Source organism: Vespula vulgaris, chromosome 6 (assembly GCF_905475345.1).
Source record: "Vespula vulgaris chromosome 6, iyVesVulg1.1, whole genome shotgun sequence".
NCBI classification, from domain to species: Eukaryota; Metazoa; Arthropoda; class Insecta; order Hymenoptera; family Vespidae; genus Vespula; species Vespula vulgaris.
The window spans coordinates 8,993,171-9,001,715 of NC_066591.1; the positions used below are offsets into that span (position 1 = coordinate 8,993,171).

The 8,545-nt window shown below is 26.9% G+C and overlaps 1 long non-coding RNA gene across 1 annotated transcript; it reads right to left on the minus strand.

Annotated features, from left to right (window-relative positions):
* Positions 1 to 3,631: 3,631 nt before the first annotated feature.
* On the minus strand, positions 3,632 to 7,128 carry LOC127064374 (uncharacterized). The gene is made up of 3 exons (XR_007781663.1): positions 6,736 to 7,128; positions 6,537 to 6,623; positions 3,632 to 6,459 (listed from the first exon to the last, which is right to left on the minus strand). It is a non-coding gene; the product is annotated as an uncharacterized LOC127064374 (long non-coding RNA).
* Positions 7,129 to 8,545: the final 1,417 nt, after the last annotated feature.

Consider the following 8,545-nt stretch of genomic DNA (forward strand, 5'->3'; position numbering starts at 1 on the left):
ATTATATCCCTCTACGCGTAAATAACAATTGGTTTCATATAGGTGAAAGTAAGTTGTGTGGAGTAGGCTATGAATATACTTTTCAGCTGTAATACATACATATATATATATATATATATATATATATATATATATGTATATATCTTTTCTTGATAGTGTGTGTCTCAGTACTCCGCTAGATACGATGTCGGTACACATTTGTTTTACGACAAATGCATAAAGAATAATAAATATGATTGATACATATAAAATTAGTATGTAAATTTGCGGCAAAAAAAAACAAGATTATGTCGAATGTTTTGTCAAAAATAATTAGTGAACGTTTATTATATTATATATATACTTATTATATTATTATAATCTATATATTATAGTAACAGTGGTAGTAATATTAATAATATAGTTTCTACAGAGAATGTACAAAAAAATAGCACTGGGAGAAAAACTTCGTAGATAATGTGGAAATGAATTCGTCTTTTGATCTTTATTAAAATAGTATATAATATACGTATAACTGTATATTCAGCAATTATTATTTTTGAGAAAATAATCGACATATATCTGTACTATATATGCATTTGTGATCAAACCAAATCGTACCGCTGCTGCGTCCTATCTAGCACAGAACACCATGAAATTCACGTGAATCATCAATGGAGAAAATAAATATGACATTGAATGGTAACACCTTACTAAATTGGCAAATAAAGAAAAAAGTAAATCAGTTCATTGTTTCATTTACATCGATACAATAAGAAAAGATCACTGGAATCATTTATTCTCGAACCTACGATTTTTGATTTACGATTCTAGATGCTTGCCACTTTCATTGGTTGTAGAATCTCTACGTTTCTAATTCAGAGAATATAGAAGGAAGTACAAAATTTTCCAAAATTTAACAATATTTTACAAATTTAGATTTATTGATAAGAACGGTTGGCCATGTATTTCCTTATTTTTGCCATAGAATTATCTGTTCAAAACTCATTAAAGTGACCGAGTGAGTTACCGTAGTTTCTCTGTGCGAGCGTCGTGGAACATTTTTTGCGTTTGAATAGTTCAGAAAATCTGAACGTCGGCTATTTACACACACAAACAAGCAGGCAATTCCTATTTCACGAAACTAAACATACTCCCTACAAACGTGTATATGAAAATCAGTAGTGGAGATACTTATTCTTTGCCGCATATTTCTAGGGTCGTCAAAGTATTAAACATTTCTTTTCGCAAAAAATGTCGAGAACAGTATTTACGCTAGTGATGAGAATAAGCATAATTCTTGACCGATTTTGATGAACAAGTTTGATTTTATAAACGAAGGTTTAATCTAGGATCACGCTTTTTGAATTTTTAAATGAGCTTTTTATTATCACGTGAACTATTTTCGAAAAAATACCATTATTTAATATAATATTTTTCAAAGAAAATAATATAAAAATAAATTATTAATATTTTAAGTAATAATTAGTAATATTTATTAATGTAGTACGTAATTTCAGTTAAAATAAGAAACTATAAAAATTTTTAATATTTTTTAGGAGATATTTCAGAGATTTATTTGGAATTTGTTATTTCTTGTCTATAAGATCTGTATATCTGATAATATATTCTATTTATTTATTTTTTTAGCCTTTCATTGTAGACTTTATCCCTATATTTTGTTTGAGCTAAATTGAGAATGCAATATAGCTTATTTATCTATTCTAACAATGAAAATAATATATCTCGGTATATTATTAAATGTAGATATTTTTATATTAAATAAATAATGTTTTGAGTTGTGTGTGTTATATATGTATTGTCGTTATATATGACACACACATGCACAAATACAGACATTACGTCCTGCTTCCTTATTTATATTGGTCATATTATATATATATATATATATATATATATATATATATATATATATATACTGATCATTTAATTATAGAAACACAATAAAAGTACAGACTAAATAAATAAGAGTTTAAGAAATGTTACTTTTATTATATTTATTTTATTGTTTACAATTCGAATCAAAAGGAAAATTTTGTTAATTTTATATAATTAATGAAATAATATGATATATAATTTTCATAGAAAATGACAGACTAAAAACATAATAGTTTTCAGAAAACAATACATGCGAATCATGTAACTGATTCGTTTTGAAAAATTGTACATAAAAGCCAAAATCCCGGGGTATGTCAAATTTCGAGAAGTACGAATATCGTCATCAATAATCATTCGACTTTATATATTGAATTATATCTGATATTCAACGTTAAATGTAAAATAGTACCATCGTATGCAAGTCATTATATCAAATAGTTATGCGAAATCAGGTATTCTATCTGCCCCAATGAGTAAGAATTTTCAGAGACATCTTTATCGATCTAGTTTATCTAGCTGTACCTTCGTTGTTATAAAAGAAGATTTTATCAATTTTTGCATATAATCGATAGAGTATTCGTTATGTAAGAAAAAACAGAAATCAAAGTTATTATCTATTTTGAAATATTTCCTGCTCAATATGATTATTGTACATGTTTGCGTACGTGTGTATGTACAATATATATAAAATTCTTATATTTGATGAGAATAATATAAATACACATAATTGTATTGTAAAAATGGAAGTAAAGTTGTTATTGATATAAATTTAATGTTAATAACATTGTCAACTATATAAATTGAATATAATAATGTTTATTAATTAGCTTAGTAATTAGTTATTAGCTTAGAACTTCAGCTATTATTATTCAAGTAAAAAGTTTAATCTTATTAATATTATCAATATTAATAAAATACTACAAAGTATTTAATCTTTTTAAGAAATAACAATCTAGAGAAATTATTGATTATTTTCAGGAGAAAATTCGTGCGATGTCCACTTGTTTTTAACTTAGGATGTCTTATACGCGGAGTCGTAACGATGTAAATATTATTTTATTTATTCATATTGAAACTTTTTTCATTGAATGATTGTGTCTAAATTTTAATATAATAAAAATACATAATAAAATATGTATAAATAAGTTTTCTTATATTATACTAATGTAAACAATGAGAGATTTTATCATATACGTATATGAAATATCTTTATATGTTTATATATATTATAAAATATTATAAATATAAATGATATATTAATTTGTGCGTATTATAAAAATATTAGAACAGTTACTTTTAATGTATTTAAGATTATTTTATTTTTCTAAACATTATTTGTATCTATATATCCTGTTTTTACGAGCAATCCTAGTTATTACGTGTCCACACCCACACAAACATGCGCATACACACTATTTTATTGTTTACAGGTCTAATGAAAAGTTAAATCCTATTAATTGTATCGTAGTTAAATGTGTAATATTATTAGAAAATAACAAACTGTAAACATTCCCAATATTTTTTAATGGACCGTAAATCGTTTTAATGGAACATCTATAGAAGCCTTTGCGTCTTATTTCGTATATTAGGATCAATGCATCATGGAAAATGATCAAGAATGCAATACTTCTATGTAAGGAAACTGATAATTAAATGTTTAAATTGAATTGTTGATATAATTTTACAATTTTTTGTGTTACTATAACTTTAATAAAATTTTTTTTCATTCTTTTTCAGATTATCATTACTTTCTCAAGCGAATCTATTACAATTTTAACCAATTTCATTTTCATCGTACTTCGATGTGAATTTATCTCATTTGAGATCTATCTACTACGGATGAATTAGCGTCATTCATTGTCGACCTACATCGTGGGCGAGTGTTTAAGAGCTGTTGTAGAATTTCTTAAGTAGTGAGTGAACAAATTTAAGTCTCTTTAGTACTCATTATGACGAAAGGTCCAAAAAAGATATAAGTTACTGGTTGTAATCTTTTTCAATAAATTATTGACGAACATAATCATTATCAATTCGTCTTCTTGATATTGTTGCCATAGATTGCTTTTTCAGAATATGTTTTTTTTATAATGCTTGAGAGGAAATCATGCCAGGAATGAAAACATTCATTAACAGATAAAATTGAAATTCTATTTACTCTTTTATTATTACTATCATAATTATTATAACTATTCTAATCTAATTTGTACAAATTAATTGACAACTGTAAATATAATATTAGTTCCATCAGTTCCGTCCTGCTTAGAATTATAATCGTATCTGTTATGATTGTAAGAAGTAGAAGCATTGAAAATTCAATCGATTTTCTATTTTCTGGAAATCATATTCTCCGTTTTGCAAATAATGTTCAGTTTTTTTACAAATACAGTTTTTGTACGAAATTGTTTTCTTAATCTTTTGTAACTAGAGTAAAATCAAAGTTAGAGTTATTGTAAAGAAGTTCAATACTTTATTACATATTCGTAACAGTACTTTAGTTAGATCTTATAAATATGTTTTTATTACGTTGAAATATTAATAACAGTTGAAGAAAAACAGAATTAGATTTTCATGCATTGTAGTATTTACTGTCTTAAAAATAATCAATTATTATTAATTGTAAATTCAATATTAGATTTTTCTCTTGTGCAGTGGAGTAAATCGGAACAATTCTATATTATATTAAATGGATAGTCTTTAAACAGGTTTCAGATAACATTTAACTCGCCTGGAATTCTTACAATTTAAGGGAAAGCCTAAGTTCTTGTAATATGTGATTTGTGGTTGGAATAAAATATGAACTTATGTAGATTATTCTTAGATTGTTGACTGAAGTTGTGGTTTAAAATTTCAATTTTTAATAGATTTTTAATAATAGTGTTCTTTACGTTTACTTTTTAATTCAGAATTGGAAAGAAAATTTATGAAAATTCATAGAAAAAGTTCAATTTTCTGATCTGAAAAATTTGTAGAAATGTAATCTTTCTTACATAAACCTTTCCAATCTTTTGTAGTGGCATTCATTACAGTTAAAATTTTAGTTATTTTACTCCACAAATATATGGAATTTTTTACACTAAATGAAGATATTAACTTTTCTTTTAATATATTCTTGTAACGTTTTTGCTCACGTGTAATTTTTGCACATCTTTTTTCTATACAAACTATCTATCTGCAATGCAGAACAACATTTGTATAAAAAGGTAATAAATATGCATTATCAGTAATAAAATTTTATTATTAATAATTTATTATTATTAATAATTTACAAATGCCAATTTCTTTCCAGTTGAAATTTGATACAAATAGTTCGAGTTCCTAACGGCCATATCTAGCACGTGGAAGATATACTTTTGATACTTTTTTGTACTCTAATATATTCGATTGATTTTAAACCTATGTCAGTTTTATCAACGGCCATGTTAACATTATAATCAATAACACACACCTGTTTTGTTACGGTAACCTCATGCAATGATCTGTTTTACCCGATCTGTTTAAAAAAGGATGGATTATTATATGTATACAATTAAACCATAACTTCGAACAGAAACTCGGTGGAAAATTGAATGATTGTTAATGTCGATTGTTTCTCAATTTCCCACTTAATATTTCTATTTCTTATAAAATATATACAAGTTAGAAGAAAAATCAATTTTCTACACGAGATAAGGATTTTTGCAACAAGCTTTTACTTGTGTGAAAATTGCTCTTGGAAATTATTTATTTGCAGACACGATTTTTGCAAAGAAAATAACATTTTTAAAAAATTGTGCGCTCTTATTTAGCCATACTCTTCGCTTTTTTCTACTCCTTTCCCCTTTCTGTACTTGCCTATATTCTATGGAATCGCATTTCTTATTATATCTGCATCACTGTTTGTTTTTTGATAATTTCTTCTACCTTGTGGATCCTGATTCCTGAAATTACCAGTTTATTTGTAATTATAGTATTGCAAAATATCATCCTTTATCCGTATGTATTACGGATTCATCCTCTTATCACGTGCTGATTTTTTTGTCTTTGAGAATTTCTTAAAATCGGATATTCGATGTTTCTTTTCGTTTCTAACAATGGAATCATTGACTGATATGTTTTTCAGCAGCTTATACAATACTTAATTTAATATTCGGTACTCAGAGATGGCTAAAGCCACATTCTTCCTGAGATGAGGATTTCAAATAGTTTCGACAAGCCTTTTTGTCCTTGTGTCTGTTCCAGATAAACTCCTAGAATCAAAGTCCCTGTGTTGTTGGCGATCTTCTGTAAAGTCTCCCTTCTTTTTGTTCATAGTGCTCCAATTTATAATAATTAACTTCCTTCATCAATACATCATAAAAAGATAATTCCAAACATGGTACTAAAGTATAGTGATCTAATCATTTAGATTGATTGATAGATGTAAGAATCAGTAGTATCTCCTTCTAAACTGTGTTTTTTCATAATTTCAATATGAGATACGATTCACGAATTCATGAATATTGAAAATTTTCTTTCTCTCGCAGTGTTTCTTTTTAGATCTTTCTTCTGTTATTTCTTTGTCATGAAGGTCAAATTTTTTTTATCCTTTTGGGAGATTTTCCTCTGTCAATAAATTCGATGATTAAATATAGCATATTGAAACAGTCTTTTAATGTCAAATTTAAAAAAAATAGCATTACATAGAAGTTTTCATTGTTTTCAAGCAATATTTGTTGAAATAAGCGTTTTTCGTATAACCTTCTCATTTTCTCAAAACACATCCTGATCTGTAAATAGGAACAATAAAGTTACATTTGCTGGAAAATTCATAGGAAGAAACATTTCATTTGTTAACCCATTTAATTTCATTATGCAATGCAATTGAAGATTATCCAATACCAGCAACATCTTTCATTCTTTCTCATTTTTTTCCGATGCTTTTTTATATCAGGGATAAAGTTAGAAAAATTCTACGCTATTGCTTGTCACTATACTTTAGTGTGCGACTTCAAATTTATATGACGTTATGGAGGGTTAACCTCTTCATTGCAGGTAATCCGATTAAATCTTTCGTTTCAATATATGTATAAAATTAATAAGGCTATATATTCTATCGTTATACATGCACTTTTACAAACATATATCGAGATATAATACATAATTTCATAATGAAATGCCGTATTATTTTACATTTGTTTTTTTTTTTATAACCTCTTTTGTTGGTAACTAATTCACAAATATGCATGGCCAAATCGTTTACAATAATCTAATGCTAACCGTGGAGATACATCAGTGTCTCTTGTCAAGAATTCTTTCTTTATATATTTTAGGTATAAACTAATTTTGTTTATAAACAGATACTATATGGACATATATAATAATTTTAATATTAATAGTAATCTTGTGCTGAAAGATATACTTAAAAACCAATATAGAATATATAATGTAACAAGATATTGCTTATTCTCCCAAATAGTTTCTCTTTTCTCTTACTTCACTTTTTGTGTTTTTATTTTTTACTTTTTTCTTAACTTTATCTATTTCTTTATTTCTGGTCAAATAATTTTTTCTACTTTGTCACTTTTTTTCTTTCTTCTATTTATTTCTAAATCGTGTGCGTTTGAGAAATCAGTTTAACCAATGGTTAAATTTCATAATTACGTTCAAAGAGAAATATGAATGATAAGAGTTATTTCGATAAGAAAAAAAGAAGAAAGAATTGAGCACTTTCTGTAAAGTTTCCAAAAATGACTCTGTTTTTTTCTTTTTTTTTTTGCCTCTTTTTCTTGCGTTGATCAACAATTTCGGAATATTTATAATGCATCTTGCATGTATTACATATCGATTTTGAACACTTACTAGAACAACAATATGACGCATTTGTCATGATTGTATACTCGTATAAGGCATGAATGCAAACTTTATACACTCCACACTGAACGAGTTCTTCTGCTCTTTCTTTTTTTGTTTCAAATATCATTTATTACCACGTATAACTACAAAGGAGTTATTACATTTTTTAGGTATAGAATGATTCTTACAGCTAAATGTTTGAGGAATTCTGATGCTTCGTAAAAGTAATATTAGGTTCTCATTTTTCTATCTCCCTCAGTCCATTGATTTAAGGTGTAGTTGAATGGTAGTCATCCAACGGATATCTTATCTTACATTTGGTAGTTTCCGAAAACAATCGAGTATAATGAGGTTGGGATGTTTTTTCTAATCTTTCTCAGTTACGTTTCCGATACTTAACAATCTCAGAGTTGACTGAGAATTGGCTTGAGTGCGGTTTCCATGTTATCGATATTGGTTCCCCAAGGGGCGTTTAGTATTTTCTTCATAACGTTGGTTTGTAATCCTCTTATTTTGATTTGCAACTGTGTTCTATAATGTTATGCCATACGTGGTTTTATCAAGACTATACATCAGTGTTTTATTTTTGGTACATAGTTGGGACTTACGCCATATGACTCGTCATATTTTATCAAGTATTGTGCAAATTTTCCTTCTGATCAGATGTATGTGCGCTTTCCATGTAAGCTTTTTATTCAAGACCATTCTTAGTTACGTAATTACATTTTTAACTGGAACGAGTTCATTGTTTATTTTAATAGATGTTGGGTCGTTTTTGTTGCGAGTAAATTGTACGTGCTAGCTCTTCTTCCAGAAATTTGAGAAGATTGGAGATTTGATTATTTGAGCTTTTGTG